This window comes from Tenrec ecaudatus, chromosome 2 (genome assembly GCF_050624435.1).
Source record: "Tenrec ecaudatus isolate mTenEca1 chromosome 2, mTenEca1.hap1, whole genome shotgun sequence".
NCBI classification, from domain to species: domain Eukaryota; kingdom Metazoa; phylum Chordata; class Mammalia; order Afrosoricida; family Tenrecidae; genus Tenrec; species Tenrec ecaudatus.
The window spans coordinates 162,780,036-162,805,883 of NC_134531.1; the positions used below are offsets into that span (position 1 = coordinate 162,780,036).

General features: G+C 39.1%; 1 pseudogene; it reads left to right on the plus strand.

Moving 5' to 3' along the window:
- The first annotated feature begins 867 nt into the window (after positions 1-867).
- Positions 868-1,438, plus strand: LOC142440174 (THO complex subunit 7 homolog pseudogene; annotated as a pseudogene).
- Positions 1,439-25,848: the final 24,410 nt, after the last annotated feature.

The window sequence follows — 25,848 nt, forward strand, 5'->3', positions numbered from 1 at the left end:
ATTACACAGGAGAGCAGATAGGCAGACACGAGGCCAAACTTAGAAGTGGGAAACATATAGGAGAACAGGAAGGCAGACCCATGGTCGAGCAGAGGCAGTTACACAGCGGATGGGGGAGGAAGTAAGGGGCTCCAGCAGTCATGGGGTACACATGCCCTCTGGGAGCTGCCATAGAGTTGGGTACCAGCTGGCAACAGCTTCAAAAGGCAGAATTGAATCCCATAAAATCTGTGGATGCGTCTGAGAGGAGGAGGACTTTCCATTTCCCTCTGACGGAGGCTGGCATTTTCAAACTTCATGCCTGGCCATTTACGTCTGACACTTAGACAGCTCAACACAGCTGCCAGATCTGGGAAGTCGAAATGAAAGATGTAGTGAAAGAAGTTAGTAAGGCAGAGATCTGTACCCTCGCTAGGGACAGAACAGTTTCCCGAACTGCATTTACCTTAAAGGTGGTGTGATAGGTAGGTTTATTGTGCCAGCCTGGCCAATAGGAGCACGTAGGATTAATAAGGTGAAAGTTTTATTGGGGGCAAAGAGATAAATAGTTCGCTAAGGCCTGCCCCTCTCTCTTGCTCTCTGGTGATCAGACCAGCATGTAGCTTATTTAGATAGTTCTCTGTCTCAACTTGTGAGCTAACCTATCTGTGGGACAACCAACCCACAGATCATGTCTCTAGAGAGCTCTCTGTACTTCCGGGTGGACTAATTAGCAGTTATATTCTTTCTTGCTTTACAAGCCTATCAACGGTTATATATATATTCTCTACTCCTCACCCCTAACCCACATGGCTGATTGCCCAGCTGCATTGTGGGAGTTTGACCTCAACTGCTGCTCCAGAATGAGGTGTTGCCTCTGTACATGCCATGGGAGCTGAGACTGGAGACCAAACTTTATGAAAGTGTCTCCTCATTGTGGAAGATGGAAATAGAGATGATTGAAGAATTCATCTACCAGTGAAAGGTGCCATTAAACCGTGTAACTCAGGATGCCAAGAGCAAGGATATTGGCAGTGGCAAAGTGTGCTGGGCACGCTGTCACATATGAATTTTCAATGAGCAAAACCTTGCTGGTATGTGATATGACTCTCAGAGAAATGGAAAATTATGAAAAAACTGTACGAGGAAATAAAATGTAGCATCGTTGAAGCCCATAAAAATTGTTGAGTGCAAAAAGCAAATTCTTCAAGCAAAATGAATATGAAAATTTTGCCAGAAGTATGATGCTTTAGCAAAAGTAATCCAGCTTAATCCAAACAGGCATGAAACATTAAGGGAAATAGAGGCACTGGGTAAAGAATTAGAACATCTTTCACATATTAAAGAAAGTCTCTAAAATAAGCTGGAATTGAGGAGGACACAGTTTCACATTCTTCTTAGGACTATCTTCGAACTTCAGCAAGCACTGGCAAATGATGAAAAACTTCAGCAGCCCTAAATAACTGCAACACAACCAGAGCAGGACAGAAGCCAAGTCAGGCAGCCTGCCTGAGGACATGGCAGGAAGAAATGTCCTGACTGACCACTGCATCATTAGCATTTCTCACCTGATTTTAACCCGTTAACTTTCTTAATGAACCTTATAATCAGAACATTGTATGTCAGTTCTGTTTGGTCATTTCAATGAATGCTAAAAACCCAGCAGAAAAGTGCTTGTGGGAAGGTAGTGCACCATAGGAGGAATGGTTGCTGTTTGCGCAGGGTTAAGAAGGACTGACGGTGGAAGCACGTTTGCCTCTGCTTTGTGGCAATGTGCCTTAGGAGCTGAAGGTGGTGAGGTGTAACCCCACACCATTTCTTCAGTAATTAAAAAAATCATTTTATTGAGGGCCCGTGCAACTCATCAAAATCCATACATGTATCAATTGTGTAAAGCACATTTGTACATTCTTTCCCTCATCATTCTAAAAAAACCGGCTATCTACTGAAGCCTCTGGCATCAGCACCTTATTTTCCCCCTCCCTCGGTGCTCCCACCTCCCTCATGAACTCTTGATAATTTAAAATTATTATTTTGTCATATCTTACAATGTCCGACATGTCCCTTCACCCTCTTTCTGTTGTCCACCCCCCCAGGGAGGTGGTTATATGTAGATCCCTGTAATCAGTTCCCCTTTCCACCCCACTCTCCCTCCACCCTCAAGGTATGGCCACTTTCACCATTGGTCCTGAAGGGATCATCTGTCCTGGATTCTCTGTGTCCAGTTCCTCTCTGTACTAGTATACATCCTCTGGTCTAGGCAGATTTGTAAGGTAGAATTGGAATCATGATAGGGGACACAGGGTGGGATGGGGTGGTGAGTAAGCATTTAGGAGCTAGAGGAAAACTGTATGTTTCATCATTGCCAAAGTGCACCTGACTGGCTCGCTTCCTCCCTGAGACACTTCCATAAGGGCATGTCCAGTTGCTGACAGATGGGCTTTGGGTCCCTAGTAATGTGGGTCTTCAGTAATTTTAAAGTGAAGGAAGCTAAACCATATTAAGATACTTCTAAACACTGCACATTGTTTTTAGTCATTCAGTTCCCATTACAACTTATATTAAAAATACACCTATTTTTCCAATTTTATACAAAAGTGAAAAATAATACATATTTATCCAAATTTTGCAGTTTACACAGAGCTTTCAACCAGGGCATTGGTTTGAAGCTTCAAACTGAATTTTAACCACTCTACCCAGATTCTTCATTCAGTTAAATGTTTTTGGTTAACTTTAGTAAATCAAATCCTTTTGTCTACGCCTTGAATAGAACTTTATTATTATTTTAATCATTGTGATTGACTTCAAATAAGCAACAATCAAGTTTTAATGTTTCTTCAATAGGTTTCTCTGTTGTTCAGTGTGGAAAAGAATGTGTACTAACAAAATTTAGGTATTTTGAAGAAAAAATGTAAGAACAATTTTAAAATACTTAGAAGCATATTGTACTGCAAATAATTTGCACTAATTTGTGGCCGTACGTTATGTTTCTGTAGACAGAGCACATTGCTTTATGTTCCTTTTGAACAAGAGGCTATAACAATGCTGAGGATGTCACATTTTCTGGGTTATTAAATAATTAAAGCCCCCAACTTTTATTTCTAATGACCATAGTGAACGTTTACTGGATGTACGCTCATACTTTGTGCCATTTTATTCTTACCGCAGTCTTCTTAGAGGTTCATATTGTACCCATTTTCAGATAAGAAAAATATAGTATCACATACAATACATGGTGTGATATTGGTGTCAGAGGCTTAGATCTCTGATTTCTAAGTTGGCCATTTTTCTACTTTACTATTTTTTAACTCCAGATTAGAAATTTCTATTTTAATATATTTTATACATCTATTTGCTATATTCCTCATTGCATTCTCTCAGGCTTCCACTTTTTTCTTGTTTGTGAAAGTAATGAAGTAAACCTCAATAGAATGATACAATGATTTTAATTAATGGCACTGGGTGGTACGTGTGAAAATAGTTAAAATTGCAGAAAGATAGATAGATAGATAGATAGATAGATAGATAGATAGATAGATTAGACAGATAGGTAGACTAAATTATTGATGCTCAGACACACTGAATTAATTAGGTCCTTCTGTTCTCCCAGCACCCCACCTCACCGGCCCACCACCCCAGACTAAATTAGAACATTTTCATTCTGGAGGAAGGTCATAAAAAGCAGGAACAGAGCTTTCCAGATTAGAACACAGTGAGCCTAGGGTTGAATCCTATTATAATCCAACACCTTGGAAGAGAATGTCTTCCACAGTCAAGCTGTTCTGTCTTGGAGTAGCTGACTAAATTATTTGGAAATTGTTAAAAGAAAAACCAATTCCTATTTCCTGATAAACTAGGGTCAAAGATAGCTGCTGAACTTCATAAAATTTACCTGAAGACATACCTTGCAAAGTTATTTGCAAGGTGGGCATAATATGTTTGCTTCTTTAATGCATTAATCTCTATATAATGCACATATTTATTGAGTAATGTATGTTTGTTTCCTTAACAAGGAATTTCCATGAATCAACTAAATTTTTTAAATTTTAAATTAAAAACAGTATGAAGCAGCTATGAGTGAATGTTGTTCTTGTTGGTTGGTGTCCTGGAGTCTGCTCAGACTCATTGCACTTACGTAGGCCCTTCTCAGGGTCATCGCTAAGCTTGGGCCCATTGTTACAGCCATTGTGTCAACTCAAATCTTTGAGTCTGTCTATTTGGGGGGTGGGGGTGGGGTGGTGGTGACACTCTACTATAGCAAACCTGTTGTCCTTCTCTAGCGATTGGTCCTTCCTGGTTACATGCCACCTGATTGATCCCTGCCATGTGTATTTCTAAAGATTATTCTGACTACTTTTTCCAGGACAAATTTTTTTTCAGATCTAAAACTGATTTTCTAAAAATTGCTAATTGGGAATTAATACATGTATCTTTAAAAAATCATTTTATTAGGGGCTCATACAACTCATCACAATCCATACATACATCAATTTTGTAAAGCACATTTGTACATTCATTACCCTCATCATTCTCAAAACATTTGCTCCCCACCTAAACCCCTGGCATCAACTCCTCATTTTTTCCCTCCCTGCCTGCTGCCCCCACCCTCATGAACCCTTGATAATTTATAAAGTACTATTTTGTCATATCTTGCTCTGTCCACTGTCTCCCTTCACCCCACTTTCTGTTGCCCATACCCCAGGGAGGAGGTCACATGTAGATTCTTGTAATCGGTTCCCCCTTTCCAACATACCCTCCCTCTACCCTCCCAGTATCGCCACTCACACCACTGGTCCTAAAGGAAACATCGGTACTGGATTCCCTGTGTTTCCAGTTCCCACCTTTACCAGTGTACATCCTCTGGTCTAGCCATATTTGTAAGGTAGAATTGTAATCATGATAGTGAGGGAGGAGGAATCATTTAGGAACTAGAGGAAAGTTGCATGTTTCATTGTTATATCGCACCCTGACTGGCTCGTCTCCTCCCCACGACCCTTCCATTAGGAGATGTCCAGTGGCCTACAAATGGGCTGTGGTGCTCCACTCCACACTCCCCCACTCATTCAATATGATATGATTTTTTGTTTTGATGATGCCTGATACCTGATCCCTTTGACACCTCATGATTGCACAGGCTGGTGTGCTTCTTCCATGTGAGCTTTGTTGCTTCTGAGCTAGATGGGCGCTTGTTTACTTTCAAGCATTTAAGACACCAAATGCTATATCTTTTGATAGCCGGGCACCATCAGTCTAGTCTGTTGGGGCACCACGCCCTGACCCCAAAGTCCACGTTCAGCATTCCCTGGGGACCTTGCCGCTCCATTCCCTTGATGTTCTGTTGCACCCCCTTAGTATTTTGCCTCAGTGTGACAGGATGAGATCATGCACAATTCCTATACTGTGTCTCTGGTGTTGTCCCCTATAGGGCTATGGATCAGTGAGGGACACCATATCTCATAGTGGGGCCGGCCATGTGGTCTTCACTGTGGACTGGCTGCTCTAATTGGGAACATCGTCCTCAGGGTCTGGTGGGCTAGGATATGCTCCACTCTCTCCCCCTCCCTCTTCATTTGCTCCCATGTGTTCTGCTCAGATATGCCCCTCCCCTGGAGCTGCATATTCAATGCCGTACTTTGAAATAAATTCTTCTCGGGGGAGGGGCAGGTGTCCACATGATTGGGATTGGGGCTGGCCCCTCAGACCTCTCCACTGGTTCCCTCCTCCACCCCGCCATGTTGCATTCACATCTTGGAGCTCTGGGTTGAAGTCTGGTTCCTCTTCCCCTGTTGAGATATAAACAATACCCTCCCCTTGGGTGGGTTAGTGCCCTGTGCCCCTGATACCAAATTCTTTTTATTATTATGTTTTTCCTTTCCCCACCTCTTCCCCAGTTGTCCACCATATGTATCCCTGTATTTGGTCTGGTCCCTGCCATACTACCTGGCCGTCACCCGAGGAATATTTGTATACAGTAGTGCTCTCCCTATGCCCCTTTTGCATTTTTTTTTAAGTTTACCTCAGAGGACTGATGTTGTACTTGTCTTATTATGCTTGGCTTACTTCGCTGAGCATGATTTCCTCCATTTCTTCCCATGCAGCTATGTGCTTCATACGTTCATCACTGCTTTTTAGCAATGCGTAGTACTCCATTGTCTGTATGTACCAAAACTTTTTAATCCAATCATCAGTTGATGGAAATTTGGGTTACTTCCAATTCCTTGTAATTGTGAACTGTGCCACAGTGAACATTGGGGCACAGAAATCTGGTCTTGGTTTGTTTCTTGCCTCGTCTGGGTATATGCCTTGTAGGGGTATTGCTGGTTCATATAGTAACTCGATTTCCATCTGTTTTAAACATCACCACATCAATTTCCATAGTGGCTTTACGTACTTACAGGTCCACCAGCAGTGGATGAGAGTTCCAGTCTCCCCACAGCCTCTCCAACACTTGCTCCTTTCTGATTTTTTAATTTGGCTATCTTCGAGGTATTACGTGGCACCTCGTTGTTGTTTTAGTTTGCATTTCTCTATGGCTAAAGATCAGGAACATTTTCTCATATGTTTGTTGGCCATCCGGCTCTCTGCCCCTGTGAAACATCCGTTCAGGTCCTTTGCCCACCTACTCAGTGAGCAATTCATGTTTTCTTTTTGGAAGCTAGCCGAGTATTGTAGATTTTAGTAATGAGACCTTTGTTTGATGTGTCATTGCTAAAGATGTTTTCCCAGTGCATGCACTCTCTTATTACTCTCTTGGTGAATTCTTTCAATGTACACAGGTGTTTCATCTTCAGTATATCCCATTTGTCAATTTGTGCCTCCTCTGTGTTTGTGTCCTTCCCTATTTCTGATAGCCTATGTATTTCCTGTGCCAAAGTTCTCAAGTTGGTCCAAATTTCCTCATTGATGGCCCTAATAATTTGGGGTTTAGCTTCAAGGTCTGTGATCCACCTTGAGTTTATTCTTGTGCATGGAGTGAGATATAGGTCTTGCAGGTGAATATCCAATTTTTACAGCACCACTTGTTAAAGAGAGCATCTGCTTCCCATTGGATATTTTTGGACCCTTATCAAAGATTAGTTGTTTGTATGCTGATGATTTTATTTCTGGGTTTTCAGTTCTTTTCCATTCATCTGAGTATCTGTCATTGTACCAATACCATGTAGTTGTTACAACTGTGACTGTATCATATGTGCTAAAGTCAGGTAAAGTAAGCCCTTCCACTCTGTCCTTCTTCTTAAGGAGTTCTCTGCTAATTCTGGGCTCCTTTCCTCTCTATATGAAGTTGGTAATCAGTGTTTCTATTTCTTTGAACAAATATGAGGGTAATTGTATCAGGATTGCATTGAACTTATATAGTGCTTTTGGCAGAACTGACATCTCGACTATATTGAGTCTTCAAATACATAAGCATGGGATATGCTTCCATTTGTTGAGGTTGCTCTTAGTTTCTTGTAATAGTGTTCTGTAGTTTTCCCCAAATAGATCTTTTCTTCTTTTGTCAGGTGTATCCCTAGATATTTCAATTTGTGTTTGGCTATTGTGAAGTGTACCACCTTTTTTATCTCTTCTTCTGTGGTCCTATCTGATTTGCATAACAGTCTGATGGACTTCTGTTTGTTGATCTTGTATCATGCTACTATCCCAAACTCCTCTACTGCTTCTAGTACTCCCTTGTGGACCTTTTGGGATTTTACATATAGAAAATCATATCATCTTCAAATAACGATAGTTTCACCTCTTCATTCCCCAGATGAATACCTTTGATGTTTTTTCTTTGCCTTATGCTGCTAGCTAAATCCTCAGCATGATATTTAATAAGCATGGGGACAAGGGGCATCCTTGTCTTGTCCCCTTTTTTCAGTGGGATTGTATTAGTCTTTTCTCCATTGACTACTACATTGGCGGTGGGTTTTTCATATATAGCTTGTATTGTCATGAGGAATTTTCCTTCCATTACTATCTTCTCAAGTCTCTTAAACAGGAATTGGTGTTGGATGGTATCGAATGCTTTTTATTCATCTATCGATATTATCATGTGGTTCTTATAGTTTTTCATGTCTATGTGATAAATAATACCAATGGTGTTTCTTATGTTGAACCATCCCTGCATCCCTAGTATGAATCGTACTTGGTCATGGTGAATTATTTGTTTTATATATTTTGTATCCTGTTAGCTAGTATTTTGTTAAGGATTTTTGCATCAGTGTTCATTAAGGATATTGGTGTGTATTTCTCCATTCTTGTGGGATCCTTGCCAGGTTTTGGTATCAGAGTTATACTAGAAGGAGTTCCGGAGTTTACCATCTTTTTCTATGTTCTGGAATAATTTTTGTAGGATTGGTGTTAGTTCTTCCCTGAATGCTTGGTAGAATTCTCCAGTGAAGCCATCTGATCCAGGGGATGTTGTTGTTGGTAATCCCTTGATAACCTTGTCTATTTCTTCTATTGCTATGGGTCTGTTGAGAATCTTGACGTCCATCGAGGATAGCCAAGGGAGGGATTGATTTTCTAAACATTGGTCCATATCTTCCAAGTTGTGAATTCATTGGAGAACAATACTTCATTCTACTGTGTAAAAATGCTTTTGATATCATTAGGGTTGTTGTAATGTCCCCTCTTTCCTCCCTTATTCTTCCTAATGAAATTTGTTCCCTCCTTTCTTTGGTTAGGTTTGCCAGTGGTCTGTCGATTCTGTTTATCCTTTCAAATAACCAAATTGAGCAGCATTAATTTTTTCCATAGATTTCTTATTTTCTCTTTCCTGAATCTCAGCCCTGATTTTTATAATTTCTTTTCTTATTAGTGGAATTGTCCGGCTGACTCTGCATGTATTGCTATGAACCTTCCTATGAAGACTGCCTTTGCCGTGTCCCATAAGTTTTTTATGTCGTGTGCTCATTTGCATTGGTTTCTAGAAATTTCCTAATTTCATTTTTGATCTGTGCCAGTGCACAATCCTTTTTCAGTAGAGAGTTATTCATCCTCCAATTGTTTGCTCTTGTTGTCTTTGTCTTCCTTTTGTTGATTTCCAAGCTTATGGCACAGTGGTCAGAGAGAGGGGACTGCAAGATATCAATGTGCTTCAATTTATGTAGACTCACCTTATGCCCCAGCATGTGGTCTGTCTTTGAATATGTGCCATGTGGAAATGATAAGAATGTGAATGTTTTTGTATTTGGATGTGAAAAGCTCTGCAAATATCTATTAGGTTAAATTGTCTAATTGTAGTGTTTAGATCACTAGGCTCCTTTTTGAGTTTCTTTCTCAGAGAGTAGTGTACTGAGGTCACCCAGTATAATTTTTGAGGTTTTGATTTCTTTTTTCATCTTTTGGAGTGTTTGGTTGAGGTATTCAGCGGGTCTCTCATTTGAGGATTATATGTTTACAATGATTATTCATTCTTTGTCTCTCATTCCCCTGAGAATTATATAGTGTCCTTCATTATCTCTTTTTATGGTTTGTACTTTGAGGTCAACTTTATCCGATATTAGGATTGCGGACCTCCTCCTTTTTTTAAATCGATGTTTGCTTCGTATACCTTTCTCCAGCCTTTGATTCTAAGCCTATTTTTGTCTGTAGCCTTGAGATGTGTCTCCTGTAGGCAGCAGATTGATGGGTTGTGTTTTCTCAGGGTTATCTCCATCTTCAGACTCTGTCATATCATCTTACACGTTTTGTGTTGGGTGTTTTCCTACTTTCCGTTCTCATTGGTGTGTTTTGTGTGTGTGTGTATCATTCTTGACTTCTCTCCATCCTTAAGTCAATGCTATTGTGGGGTCTGTTTTTTCTTTGTTGCCCTGTGTGTGAGGTTGTTCTATGTGGTGGTCTCTCATTTATGCTTGCTGAGTGTTGTTCTTCTGCCCTTATTGGGTCGACAAGGATATTCTCTAGGGCTGAGTTTCTTCTAACATATTCTTTGAGTTTTTTCTTGTCTGGTCAGACTCTTACTTCTCCATCTATCTAGATCAATAATTTGGCTGGGTTGAGTATTCCTGGGTTCACGTTGTTCTCCTTCAAATTTTGGTATCTGTTACTCCATCCACTCTCTCCTCTTCTTCAGAGTTTCTGCTGATAGGTCTGAGCATATTCTTATTTGGGAACCTTTATATGTGGTTGTTTGTATTTCCCTAGCTACTCTCATGATTTTCTCCGTTTCCTCAAAGTTGGATAGTTTACCTATTATGTGCCTTGGTGACTTATTCTTGGGATTTAGTCTAGCTGGTGTTCTTTCAGCATCCTGAATGGTTGCCTGGTTTTCATTCATTATGCTCAGGAAGTATTCCTCCAAGAATTCTCTCACTGTTGTTGCAGATGACTTCTTTGTTTTGTCTTTCTCTGGTAAGCCAATAATTCTAATGTTGTTCCACTTCATAACATCAGACATAGCTTTTAGGTTTTCTTCAGCTTCTCTGATGATCTTATTAGATTTTTGTTTGTGTTTGTTAAAGTCTACTTGGCTGTCCTCCAAGTTACTGATGTGATTCTCTGCTTCCTTCAGTCAATTCTTGAGGTCTGTGTTTCTGCTACTTATTTTTGTTATCTCCCTAAGCTCCCGAGTTTCCCTTTGGTGTATGGCCTTTAACTCCTCTATCATTTCATCCTTTTTTCTGTATTGTTTCCCTCATATCCTGAATGACTCTAAGTAGTATTCTGAACATTTCTTTCTCTGGCTGCTCAATGTCTGTTTCTTCAATGCATATCAGTATGTTGGGGACATCTTCTGGCATTGCCTTTGTTTCTCCTGTTTTTCGTTGAGGTCATTGGGGCTGATGGTTTTGTGTGTTGTTTTAGAGGAGTCACGTGCCATTTTCCAGGGAGTCGAAGAGCACTGGCTCTCTCTAGGAGACTTATAGGAATGCTTCTCCAAACTGCCTACAGCTAATTTCACGATGGAATTAACCTACTTTATCCTCCTGTGGCTTCCCTATCAGGGAAGTACCCCCAGAAGACTGGTGGGTTGACTGCTTGGGTGTTACAGAGGTTGGGCAGAGGTTTCTGGAGTTGCTTGGAATGTTGGCGAGTGTTTTCCGAGCTTCCTTGGGCCCCTAGGCACACAGGCAGGAATTCCCTGGTAAGATATTTGGTGGAGTATCCCCTGGTGGAGGTTGGCAGGGATTACCCAAGCCTCCGGCTAGCTGCACAGGGTAGAGCTAACCTAGCTGGCTGTTGCATAGGTGTAAATGCCCTTAGCTAAGGGGAGTAGTCTGGAGGTCAGTAGTGAAGTGTAAGAGAACAGGAAAGAGACAAAGAGGAGAACAAAATTAAAAAGTAAGCCCGCTGAGACTGTGTGGGGATATAGAGAAGAAAGGGGAACAAAAGGAACAATGTAGCTGAGTCCCAAACCCTGCCCATGGAACTGTAAGGATTTAGTCCCTGCCCTAAGGCAGTGGGGGCAAACTGAGGCTGTGTTGAAATTCAGCCCCCTCTCCGGCTCTGGCAGAGACAGGTGCGGGGCTAAGATCAAGCCCTAGCAGGCCTCCACTCTGGTAAGTCCAAAGCCTACAGTCCCCCAAAACCTAGTGTGTCTGTGCCTACTTATCTTTATGATGCAATTCCTGCATTCCAGCAGTGTTGAATTTTCCTTTAAGCAACATTCTTGGGCTGAGTTCTGCAGAGTCCCTCTGGTATGCCTTACATATATCTTTTCATAGTTCTGTTACATCTAGCAGTATTGTACATTTGCTGCCACACTCAATTTCCAAACATTTTTTTTCTACATGGACTACTTGACATGGTCTACCTTTCCTTCTGCCACCACCACTGTATCCGCCTTTTCCCCCAATCCCTCATTCTACTTTCTATCTCTATAGGGTTTTCAATCCTGGGTTTCACATACTGATAAATGAGAAAATATATAACACAACATCAATAGGGTGGCCCTAATGACCTAATTCCTCTGAGATACCTCCAATTATGTACAAACAAAAACCAAACAATCGAAACTGAAAATACAGAAAAGTTTGTAAACCAGATCAGGTCCAGGATGCATCATAGAGGCATCTGCTGACAAAGTTTTAACTGTTCAAATCAAATGTATGCCTTTGATCTATGCTCAACTCTCTAATGCACTCTGTTTAGTAACCCCTTTCCTCTTTTCCCTGAAATGTGGATAAATGGAATTCACTGGAGGCTTATTTTCTATGTAGTTCTATTTATATTTCTAAAGCACATTCTGACTGTACTTTTTCCCAGGATTAAGAAATTTTGTTTTCTTAATCTAAAGGTGTAATTCTTACTGAAGGTTATAGTTTCTGATTGTCATCAGTAATTGCTTTAAGTCCTCTTCACTTTCAAGAAACAAGATTGCGTTAGCCTTCCTCCAATTCTGACGTCATGCTCTTCTTCATAAAAGTCTATTTTCTTCTAGTATAAGCCCAGAACTCATATTGTATATGTATGGTGAAAGTCAAACCTAAGGCATATCTGTATTGATTTTAAGCTATCCAGTATCCCTAATTCTGTTTGAATGACTGACTCTTGATGTAAGTACATGAGCACAATTAATGCTCTGGAATTACATGCTTTGCAATGTTATCTGTAATTTGCTGTGATCCACGCGGATGTATGTCTTTGCATAGTCAATAAATTGCAGGTAAGCCTATTTTCAGTATTCTCAGGTTTCTGCCAAGATCAGTCTGAATGTTCACAAATATAGATTTATTTCCATTGGTGAGCCTGCCTTCTAAATTTCTTGGCATTTAAAGTGAGTGCTTCTGGTGTTATACTGTTTGTTGAAATAGCTCGACTGGTATTTTATTACTTCCTGGAGACTTGTTGTTTTTTAAAATACTTTTATTGGAGGCTCTTACATCTCTTATCACAATCCATACATTCCTCCAGTGTATCAAGCACATTTGCACATATGCCACTATCATCATTTTCAAAGCATTCTCTTCCCATTTGAGCCCCTGATATCAGCTCCCCATTTCTTTCCCCTGCTTCCCCCGTCCACCCTACATCATGAACCCTTGATAAGTTATATATTATTTGTTCCATATCTTACATCATCCTGTCACTCCTCACCACTTTTCCATTATTCATCTCCCTGTGAAGGGGTTCTAGATTGATCCTTGTGATCAATTCTTCAGTTCTCCCCCAACCCTCCCCTAATTCTCTCGGTATCTCTACTCTCCTTTTTGGCCCTGGGGGGTTTAAATGTATCCTGGATTCCCTGTGTTGCAGGCTCTTATCTGTAGCAGTGTGCATATTCTGGACTAATCTGATTTGTAAGGGAGAATTGAGGTAAGAGAGTGGGGTGAAGGAAGAACCAAAGAACTGGAGGAAAGTTGTGCATTTCATTGGTGCTATACTGTACCCTGACTCGCTCATCTCTTCTCTGTGACCTCTCTGAGAGGGGATGGCCAATTGTCTACAGATTGGGTCTCCCATCCATGCTCCCCCCCCCCATTCACCTTGGGCATGGTTTTATTCTGAGTCTTAGATGCCTGATACTTGATCCCATCGACACCTCATGATTATCAATGCCTTCATTGTAGTTTGGAATTCTTTCTCAATGTCATCAATTATTGATCATGTTACCTCCTAAAATTGTTGAATCTCATATGTTACCTCCTAAAATTGTTGAATGTCAAGCAATTTGTTTTGGTACAGTGACTCTGCTTATTCCTTCCTTCTTCTTTTGTGCTCCTCACACCAGTCAATATTGTGCCCAAATGATCCATCAATATTTCTCCCTGAAACTTGAATTGTTTGCTTCAGTTCTTTCAGAGAGAAATTTTGAGCATGTTCTTCCCTTTTGGTTTTCTATGAAAAGTTTCACAGCATTGCAGCTTTTATTATACTTTATTATTTGGGGCCGCCATTTTTAATCTTCAGTTCAATAGCTCTTTACTTAAACATTTCTTCCCTTTGATTTAGCTCTTCTGTGTTCAAGCACAAGTTTTGAATTCTTCCCTGACATCCATTTTGAACTTTTCTTTCTTTCCTGTCATTATCATTTGCTTTCTTTGAACTAATGGTTTTTTGATGTTATCCAAATTTGCCTCATCTTCAGGCATATAAATTTTAAGCAAGTTAAATCTAATTTTGAAGTGGTCTTTAAGGAAAGATATGTAATTTTCATAGAGTTCAACTTCAATTTCACTTCAGCTTCAATTTTACTTCTCAATGAGTTTGTTTCACAGTCAACTCTTGGCTTTGTTGTAATTGATGAGTGTGCCAAGATACTATTATTAATCCAAATTATCCCAATTGTACAGACAGGAAAATTGCAAATTCTATAGTCAAAGAGTTTCTGAGCTAAAAATAGAAATTTCAAGAAATGAATTTATCCCCAATTTCAACATCATAAGCATAGACATAATAACATTAGATGTAATAGAATGTTCAAGACTAGTCTAGTGTATCCCCAATACCAGCATGTTTTATCATAAAATAAAAAATGATGTAAAATGCAATAAGGAGTCAAATTGTACGGGGTAAAAAGAGGTACTGCAGGCGTTCAGGAAGACAGCGATTTGGCAGGGGTTAGAAGTGATTTCATGTTGACTATGGTATAAACCAGCGATGTGCCAGTTGCTAACTGGGATGTTATAAGTTTAGAGGTCATAATCTTAACCATCCCCTCTCCTTTGAGACATCTTGGAAGAAAGGCCTGTTTATCTTTTTTGAAAAAATCAGTTACTGAAAACTCTAACACTATCTGGGGTTGCCATGAGTGAGTATTGACTCAAGGGTAACTTAAAAATATATCTATATAATATAAAAGCTAATATATATATAACTTATGTATTGTTAGGCCCTGCTAGGAGTATATAAAAGGGTGCTGGGAAGCATTCCAGTTGTGGAAAAGCACAAACTCTTTATTTCTATTTCTTCTTTTAGAACATGGTTTGTTCCAATTTGATCTTTCTAGTGATTTCAACTTGCTCAGGTCTTAATTAACAAAGATACAACATAATTCCACACATGCCTTCTGAGCAGAGTCCAGGGAGCAAAATTAAGAGATCCAAGAGGATAAAAGGCATACATTTGCCAGTTTCTAAAGTGATATTGTAAGTGTGTGGCTAGGTGGATGAAAACTCATTATTTTCCTATTACTGGACTTCTGGGATCAATTAATACAATATTTCACAGACACCCTAGAGACAGGAAGGTATCTGCAATTGATTAGGCATCTATTCTTTTCAACCATCATTCCTAAAGTTTGATAGCTAAACTCAACAAAGGCAACCCCAGATTAAAAATGAGATCTATTCCTAAGTGTGTCTTTAAATGAAATCTGTAGGTAAATCAGAACAGGTGCACGCTGTTCATATTTCACCTTATTGCAGTGTAAGAGAGGATCTCTGTGGCAAAATGGATTAAGCATACAACTGCTCACCACATCACTATGGGAGAAAGATGGGGCTTTCTGTGCTCATAAAGATCTACAAATTTGGGAAACCCTATATGAGACAAGTCTACTCAGCCCTATTTTATTTCTATGATTCTCAATCAACTCTACTGTAGTGGGTGTAATTTGAGTTATTTAGTGTCATCAAAGGCTGGAAACCTTTTCAATGATTCGAAAGCTGCATGAGAATCAATTAATTGTGTCTTAGAATTTGCTTAAAGTAGGGAGAACTTGGTTTGAACCTTTCAAAGCAAGAGTGAATTTACATAATACCAAAGGACAATAGGAATTTTCCTTAACTTGTAAAATGTCTTTAACATTTGTAAACCAAGAATTTTCAAACCATACAGATGAATAGTACACTGGACCCATACATTTTACCTTCTAGACTATGCCAGTTTTTGCAGTCTTCAATTAGCATGAATAAAAACTAACATTTATAGCTGTGTTCTGGGTATTTCTTGAGTGCTTTACACACATCATTTCTTTTATTTTCACAAACATATTAAAAATGTTAATGATTTGCATTTACATATAAGAAAACTGAAACTTACACATGTTATACAAATTATCTAAAAAATGCCACAAGAAATTAACAGTCTAGAAATAGTCCATTTCTAGTAATCTCAGTGTATTAACTGCCACTTCCTCAATAAAGCCTTTCTTTATCTCCAAACCCACCAAATATTTCCCTGAGGTGACCACCAATGCAATTCTATTTCCACTAAATAACAGTAATCATACTTAACCTTGAAATATGCAGATCAGTTAACATATTTACAAAGACAGCCATACACTGAATGTTCAGAGTTGAAAGGCACAATGCCTGCAATTGTGTAGCTCACAGAAGACAAGATAGACAGATCTTAAGGAAAGTTAAAGCTATGCAATATTTTTGTTTTTCAGTTTGCTGTGCTGTGGTAGCTTGTGTATTTTTTAACCATTTAATTGGGGCTCATACAACTCATCACAAACCATGCATACATCATTTGTATAAAGCACATTTGTACATTCATTACGCTCATCATTCTCAAAACATTTGCTCTCCACATAAGCCCCTGGCTTCAGCTCCTCATTTCCCCCCCCTCCTACTCCCCTCTGCCTCATAAACCCTTAATAATTTATAAATTATTATTTCATCATATCTTACACTGTCCAACATCTCCCTTCACTCACTTTTCTGTTGTCCATCCCCCAGGGAGGAGGTTATATGTAGATCCTTATAATTGGTTCTCCCTCTCTACCCGACCCTTTCAGTATCGCCTCTCTCACCACTAGTCCTGAAATGATCATCTGTCCTGGATTCCCTGTGTTTCCAGTTCCTATGTACATCCTCTGGTCTAGCTATATTTGTAAGGCAGAATTGGGATAATGACAGTGGGTGGGGAGGAAGCATTTAGGAACTAGAGGAAAGTTGTATGCTTCATTGTTTCTACATTGCACTTTGACTGGCTTGTCTCCTCCTCACGACCCTGGCCTAAGGGGATGTCCAGTTGCCTACAGGTGGGCCTTGAGGCCCCACCCACAGTCTCCTTCATTCACAATGAGAAGATAGTTTTGTTCTTTAATGCCTGATACTTTTTACCTTCAACACTTAGTGATCACACAGGCTGATGTGCTTCTTCCATGTGGACTTTGTTGCTTCTGAGCTAGATGGCCATTAGTTTACCTTCAAGCCTTCAAGACCCCAGAAGCTATATCTTTTGATAGCCAGGCGCCATCCACTTTCTTCACCACATGTGCTTATTCACCTGCTTTCTCTTCAGCGATCATGTGAGGAAGGTGATCATCATAGAATACCAGTTTAATAGAGCAAAGTATTCTTGCATTGAGGGAGTACTTGAGTAGAGGCCCAATGTCCATCTGCTATCTTAATACTAAACCTATAAATATATCCACATAAATTTATTTCCCAAGCCTCGTATATAAATATATTTACATATATACATGTCTTTATGTAGACCTCTATAAATGCTCTTTGCCTCCTAGCTCTTTCCTCTCTTTCCTTTTACTTTCCTCTTTGCCCCATTATCATGCTCAGCCTACATTTGGGCTTCAGTAATTCCTCTTGGTTACATTACCCTTGATCATGCCCTACCAGGCCTCCTACTACCTACTTACCACTGATTTGGATCACTAGTTTTTCCTTTGTCCCTAGGTTTGTTAACACTTCCTTTCCCCCCACCTCTCCCTCTCCCATGTCCTCCCGGAACTGTTGGTCTCATTGTTTTTTCATCCAGCCTTTCTTATTTAGACAGACCTGTGGAGATAATAACATGCACAAAAACAAGACAGAGCAAAACCAATAAACAAAACAGCAGCGACAACAGCAACAACAAGCCAATGACAAACAAAACAAAACAAAACCCAACAATAAGAAAGAAAAGTTTGCATTTAGTTCAAGGGCTGTTTGTTGGCCTTTAGGAGTGTTTTTCGGTCGAGTCCAATGGGGTGCCACGCTCTGGCCCCAAAGTCTAATTTTGGTACTCCCTGAGCACATTGTTGCTCTGTTCCCCTTGATCTTCTGTTGCATACCCTTAGTGTTTTGCCTCAGTGTGGTGGATCAGATTGGGTGCAATTCCCACACTGTGTCTCCAGTGTTGTCCCCTGTAGGGCTATGGGTCAGTGAGGGATGTCGTGTCTCATAGTGGGACTGGCCATATTGTCTTCTCTGTTGATTGTCTGCTCTGAGTGGGAATATAGTCATCAAGGCTTAGTGGGGCAGGATGCGCTCCACTCTCTCTTCCTCCCCATTCATTTGCTGCCATGTGCTCTGATCAGACATGTCCCTCTCCCTGAGCAGTAGCTTCAACGCTGTCCTCTGAAATAAATTCTTCTGGGGGCAGGGGCAGCTGACCACATAGTTGGGATTGGGGCTGGCCCCTCTCAGCTCACAGTAGACAAGATAGACAGATCTTAAGGAAGGCTAAAGACCTACAATATTTACACCACCATCTGCGTGTCAATTTATTTACTTTATTTGCCTACATGTTGCTATGGTTCAGGAAACTATGCCATAATGTTTCTAGTAGGGTCACTCAGAGTAGACAAATTTTAATGTGTAGCTGCCACATTAAGATAGACTAGGAAGAAAGCCCGAGAAACTTCCTTCCAGAAATTAGTTAGTGAAAAGAATATAAAATCACAACTGAATATTTATTGTCTCATGTAGTGCTATGGGATGAGCTCTGAATGGGAAGGCACTCAAAATACTCAGTGACTACAGCAATAGATTTAAACCTACAGATGATTACGATGCTAGTGCATGCTTACTCATCATTTTGTTTCATTGTACAGAGAGTGATCATAGGGCGAGGATGGCTCAACAGCAGCTAAGAAAACAGCTCCAACATCTCACACAGACATAGAAAAAAGACCAAATTCACAGCCATCAAATCAATTATAACTCTTAGTGAACTTATAGAACAGAGTAGAACTACTCCTTTGGTTTTAGAAGCTTTAACTCTTCTTTTTGTTTGTTTTTCACAAAATCACTGACTCACACTTCACATATTATACAATTCAATAGTCCAATCATATTTGTAAGAGTTGTGTAACCATCACCACAATCAATTCCAGAACATTTGTTTTTCCTTGTATTTATTGTTGTTAGTTCCACATTTTTATACCATCCTCCCCTGCCATGTCCCTTTGAAACTATTAATCCCATTGTCTCTATGGTTTACCTAATCTGGTAATTTTCATACAGAGAAAATCATAAAAATCAAGGCAGAATACAAACAAATGGCTCAACAATGTCAAAATGAAGCAAAGAAAAACAAATCTAAAGCAAAGCATAAAATATTTAGAACTGGAGAACTTATACATTAGGACAAGTAATAGATTAATGAAAAAATGTCACATTTTGGCCCATGTGCAATCGCAGTAATCTACCCTGCAATGTACTCTGTCTGGTAACAGGACCTCTCCAACCTCTGGTTCATAGTCAGAGGGAATTCACCAGAGGTTTGATCCGCCTGAGTGATGCTGCGTATAGCCTTTGGGATTTCACTGTCATCTGCAATCTTCTACAAAGGTTTTCAGAATTTAAGCTCTTGGTTTCGATTTTATTATTCACAATTCTTGGATTACACATGTTGGTGTGTTTCTTCCACGTGGATTTATTCAATGCCTCACTGAGATAATTTCTTATTTTAAGACAAGAATTTAAGACTCCAGACACTATTGTTTCTGATAGGCACTGTCTGCATTTGTCAGAACATTATTCTATAATACCCATATATTTAGTGATCACATCATGGGGGTAGGTATTGAGAAGGGCCATGTCATGGGGCTGCAATGGAGTGTGTGTCAAAAACAATCCATATATCTGTGGTATATATATCTCTATATCTATATTTCACTTTAAAATTATCATTATTATTTTGTTAAATGACAAATTATTCCCTAAAGGAAAAGAAAAATACAGGAAATCATTTTAAAAACTTCTATCCAAAAAAAGTCCAGGACCACAGGGAAATTCTACCAGGCATTCAGAGAAGGGCTGTCACCAATTCTACACAAATTACTTTAGAATATGGAAGACAAAAAGCTCCCAAATTCACTTTATGGTGTAAGCATAAAACTGATATCAAAACCTTGGGAAAATGTTGCAGTCCAGCTGCAGCAAGGTCCAGGGGTCCCTCAAGGTGGGTCACGGCGTCGGCGAGTGGGAGACAGAAACCACATGACTCAAAGGTTGCAGGTGACTGTTCCAATTTTATTCATGCAAAGCTTCAACTTATATATTCTTTTTCTTGGCTTAAAGCTTATGGCCTGAGGTCATACATCAGGAAATTCTCAGGCCACAAGACCATGACAAGTTACATAAATCACATCATGATTCTGGGTAAACATTAGTACATCTTGAAACCAAAACTTTCTCAACTACAATGGTGATAGACATAAACCTTCTAACAATAACTGAGCACACTTCATCCAACTAGGGCGCATTTTTCTAACTATGAAATCAATAAAGCATTAATACATTTCATTATCAAAAACTACTCGACAGGCTTTGGCTGTTCTTTCTCTTCTTTCTTAGGCTGTTCCTCTAGGGCTTTCATTTCTTGTTATTTCTTTTCCACTAAGTTCACGTAAATTAAACTCCCCAAAGTCTTTCTGTACCAAGGTATGAGTTGCGTCACAATAGGTAGCTTTGCTTCAGTGGACTTCAAACATCATGGAGGCCCTCCTCTTGCTAACCGTTCCATAAAACTTAAACTACTAAAAGGAACATGTACACCTTCTTTGTTAACTATTCTTATGCCATTCTTATTATAAACCCTCGTATAAATAAATCAGGGTCAGGAACTCTATTTCACTTTGGGAGGGGGATACCATATTCTCCCCCCTATGCAGTAACCAATATAAGGAGGGGGAAAAGAAGAGGATGATAAACTTTTTAGAATCTTGCACAAAAGCTTCCAAACGAGCCTCTGAGATTTCTGTGGGCTTCGGTTGAAATAGCTCAGCCTGCCCAGGATCTAACATAAATTCCTTAAGGGGGCTTTCTGGCTTCCAGTTTCTAGTGTTATTATACGATACACTTTGCACGTTCAGGACATGGATCTTTCAAAGCCATAGGAAGAGGAGTAACCTCAACTTCTGGGGAATATTCCTCAGTTGACATCAGTTGTTTCCTAAAAGAGGATGTGATCAAAATGATCAGGAACCAGAGAGCAGCTACAATGATCAATAATGATATCAGGCAATTATTCCAAAGGGTTCACGGAAGAGACCTTCCTTGGATGGAGCCTTATTTGAATGCTCCTTCTCCATGCGCTGACTTTGTCAAGGCCCATGGTTGGAAGTGGTCTTGGCAGGTAAACTACACAAATATAGAAAATTACAGACAAATATATTTTATTAGCATAGATGCAGAAATTCTTTAAAAATTCTAGTCAGTAGAATCCAAAATTATATCAAAGAATGATATATCATGATGAAGTAGGATTCATAACAGAGACACAAGATAGGTTCAATAAAAAAATCAATGTAATCCAACACAAAAACAAAATAAAACAAAAAATAGGAACCACATCGCCTGAAACATTTACTCTGTAAACAGAAACCAGACAAGGATGCTCCTTATCTCTATACTTCTTGAACATTATTCTGCAAGGCTTAGCCAGAAGCATTAGATAACATCAAAGGAACACCATTTGGTAAAATACCACCATTTTCAGATATGTAATCTGATATGCAGAAAGCCTAAGAGACTCCACAAAAACACTTTTGGAAACAAGTGAGATATTTGGCAATATGGCAGAACACACAATTAACACAAAAAACTCATTGAGAGACCTGTATGAGAATGAAGAAAACTCTGCAATATATATCAAAACAATAATATCAATAATAATAGGCTCACAAAAATGAAATACTTAGGATAAAACAAACCAGAGAAACAAAAGAACGATACAAAGAAAACTAGAGAACACTATTACAACAAACCAAAATAGACCTATAAAATGGAAGAATAGCCTTTGTTCACAGACAGGAAGGCTTGATGCCATAAAAATATCAATAAAAAAAGCTATCTATAAATTCAATACAATTCCAATTTCATTTTTGAAGAAATGGAAAAATGAATTACTAACTTCATATTACAAGGAAGAGGCTCAGGGTAAGCAAGAAACTCTTTTAGAAGAAGAATGAAGTAGTAGGCTTCCCACACCAGACCTCAAAACCTATCACACAGCCACAGTAGCCAAAATAGCCTGGTACTGGTACCAGGATAGGTTCACAGACCAATGGAACAATAGAGAGAAAACACAGGATAAATTCATCCACCTACAGGTAACTTAATTTCAACAAAGGACTAAGAAATATTAAACGAGAAAGGAAAGTCTCTTAAATAAATAATCTGGCAAAATTGGATCTCCATCTGCATAAGGATGAAGCAGGTTTTATACATAATCCTATGTTAAACAACAACAAAAAAATATCAGGATGGATCAGGGACCTCAGTGGTAATCCCAGAGCTGTACATATCATCAATGAAAAAAGGGGGCATGCACAGCAGAAGACAAAAATAGATGGCTGACACCTACTAAAAACAAGACACGTATCTGCATCAGACTTCATCAAAAGTATGCATGAGACTCTTTTGACTTCATCAAGAGTACAAACAGAGCCCACTGGCTCCAAAAAGCAAACTATAACAATGATATAATGGGTAAGGGACAAATCTCTTAAGCCTATAGAACAGTGCCGTACCTCAATAGAAAAAAATAAACAATCCAATAAAAAATGGAACAAATATGAATAGATAGTTCACCAAAAATGAAATTCAAATGGTTAACAAACACGTAAAAATGTTCATGATCCCTATCCATAGTGTACATGCAAAACAATGATGAAAGGCCATCTTATATGGACGACAGCCCATTTAAGAAAAAAAGAAAGAAAAGAACAACCAGCAAATACTAGAGAGCGCAGGGAGACTGACACTCAAACCACTACGGATGAGTCTGGAAATAAGCACCAACACTGGAAAGCAATAAGGTCATACCTCAGACCGTTGGGAAGAGAAATTCCTTATAATCCAGCAATGTCTGTCTTAGGCATATGCCTTCAAGAAGTAAGAGACATAACAAGAGCAGGCATAAGTACTCCCATGTTCATCACAGCACTGTTCATAATACCACGCATTTGGGAGCAGTCCAAAACCCATCAATAGAAGATTGCATAAAGAAACTTTGTTATATTCACAAAATGGAATACTGTATGTCTGCAAAAACCATGTGTGGTAGTGACATAATTTTGTGTTAACTTGAAGATATAAAGGTGTAGGCGTGGAGTCTAGCCTATCAATCAGGTCAGAACCTGATGGTGCCTCCTTGTGGGTGTGACTTTCTCACATGAGTTCACTTTGTTTCAGCAGGAAATGGGAAAGACTAAATATGTCTTACCCTTCATCAGTGTCCCACAGTTACCCCGACTTAATAGACTCCTATAATGTTGTTTTTAAAGAGACTGAAATACTTCATTTGACTTAAAGCTGAAACTAAGGAGCTCTGCTCTCATAGTGGGTCATGAATTGAGCTGCTAACTGCAATGTCAGCAGTTTGAAACCACCAGCCGCTCTGTGAGAAAGATAAAGTTTCTACTTCAGAGAGATACTGTCATGGAAACTCACGCGGGCAGCTCTACTGTGTTCAATAGGATCACTATGAGTCCGAATCAGCTAGATGGCAGTGAGTTTTTATATATGCACATATTCTTTATATACTAGTATTTTAAATTTTATACCATTAGCTAGAATGAGGATATTAGTTTCCTGTATGCTACTCATAATAATTTTCAAGAATCTGGTAATCTGGTAATTCTTCCTCTAAAGAAGACAAGGGATTATACACATACACATTAAGATATATGGATGGATTTTGAGCACAAACTTAAATGTAAGCCCTAATCTAAAAACAATTCATTTTTATTATGTGGCCCTGCTCTATTATTTCCCTCATGGAATGGTCATTAAAGATATGGCTGATAGAGGAAAGTGTTGTGAAGAAATCAGATGATGCCCAGCTATCAGATAGAATAGAGTCTGGAGTCTTAAAGGCTTGTCTTAAGCAAACAGCCAAATCTAAATGAGGAGCCATCGAAAGCCACATGGAAAAACACACCAGCCTCTGTGATTCAAGGATTTAAAGTCACAAAACCCAAGATCAGAGAAAGGAATTTAAAGATGTTAAATTCTGAACACCCTGTTGTAGAAGGCTAAGGATGACAGTGAAAACCCAAAATTTATTTGCATAGTCCCCATGGATTAAGGCTTTATTGAATTTCATCAGATAATTTAGCAGGGATGTGAACAGCCTTGTCTATAAACAGAGTGAAATGGAAACTGCATCAGTGCAGATAGAGTTTAGTATAACTCTACCATTGACCCACTTTTAACTTTTCCTAGATTTACTACTTTTTACTTTCTTTTGAAATGAGATTTTTCTATGTTGTAGTTTATTGCTGTTGCTGGTTTTCTTATTTTTCTCCATAGTGTATACTCTTCTTTATATGAAATCCAGAATATGTAAGACTACATAGACAGTAACTACATCAATGGTTCCTTGAGATTATGACAGGAAGTTGGGAGGATAAGATATGCTGATAATAATGGGTGCAAGAATGAAGAAAATGTTGAACAAAAAAGAAAGAAAGAGAGAGAAATTTTGGTTCATAGAAACAATGGCATAAAATATATCATTAAAAATATTGATGACATGGATGGACTTGGAGAACATTATGCTGAGTGAAGTTAATGAATCTCACAAGGACAAACAGTGTATGAGATCACTACTATGAGGAAAAATATCAATACAGGCTCTGTCATCTGTTCTCAGGCCATATATGAATCAACAAAGGTCTCCCAAACAACACAGTGATATGTCTGTCTATTGTACATGAACCATTTGTCTATTAATTGCATCACTTAAGAGTCACTTATTCAGAAGAGCCTCATCTCAGTGGGGTAAAATTTTCATTTAGCAAAGACAGGGAGAGGTCCAAACAGCTCTTGGCAAATTGCATTTCCATACAGGCACCTTACCAGAAACTCCTGAACACTGGTGTTTAGTGACCTTCCATGGAAATGTATGACCAGAGGAAGGGGGCTTCATCTGCCTCAAAAAACAGGGATTTCACTTCTGTTAGTGGGTAAACTAGGGAGGTGCAGTCCGACCCAGAAAAAATGCTTAACATTCCTTGTATAGACTCCCAATAGAATAATCCACCCTGTATTACACTGTAAAACATGCATTCTTGACCAAACTTTCTTTATGGCCTTGGCGGCTCCATCAAAGTTCTATAAGCTATGGATTCTAGATTTAATTTTCTGAAGTGGTATAGAATTCTTCATAAGACACGTCAAAAGGTTCCAATGGAGAAACTCCACTATATGTACCAGTCTTTCTATAAACATACCTGTTGACGATTAAAGGAACTCCTTTGGATTTGGAGCTGAAATGACATACACCGAGAAGAAGCAGATTGTTGCTCTACCAATGCTGAAATCAAAGTCCAAAAAGATTTGAACTTTGGTTCAAATCTCTGGCTTTCAAGGTTGCCAATTAATTGGCAATTTATGAACAAAATTATTTTCTGTTTTCACAACTGTGGGATATATCTCAGCCCTGCAAGCATAATTTTGCCTTAGTAAATGAGCACTATAGAAAAATTTGCCTTATATCTAATCCCCATTGTTTTCTTAAGCAGCATCCAGTCACTTAAGTTTTTAATGCAAACAACTGAATGCTCTGTGTATTTTAGTCCAATCACTTTTATATTATGTGTTGGCTTTCCCTTTTCTCACTATTATCTTAAATTATGGGATAATAGTTAGATTAATGGTAATATTATTATTACAGTCATCAAATGTCTACTGCAGGCTATGTATTTTATTATCTAAGAAAGTAATAATGCTGCCTTTACTGTAGACTAGGCATACACAGAACCCTTAGATATAGGAATAGATTTTGAACTCACACCTGACTGTCAGCCCTAATCTAAGA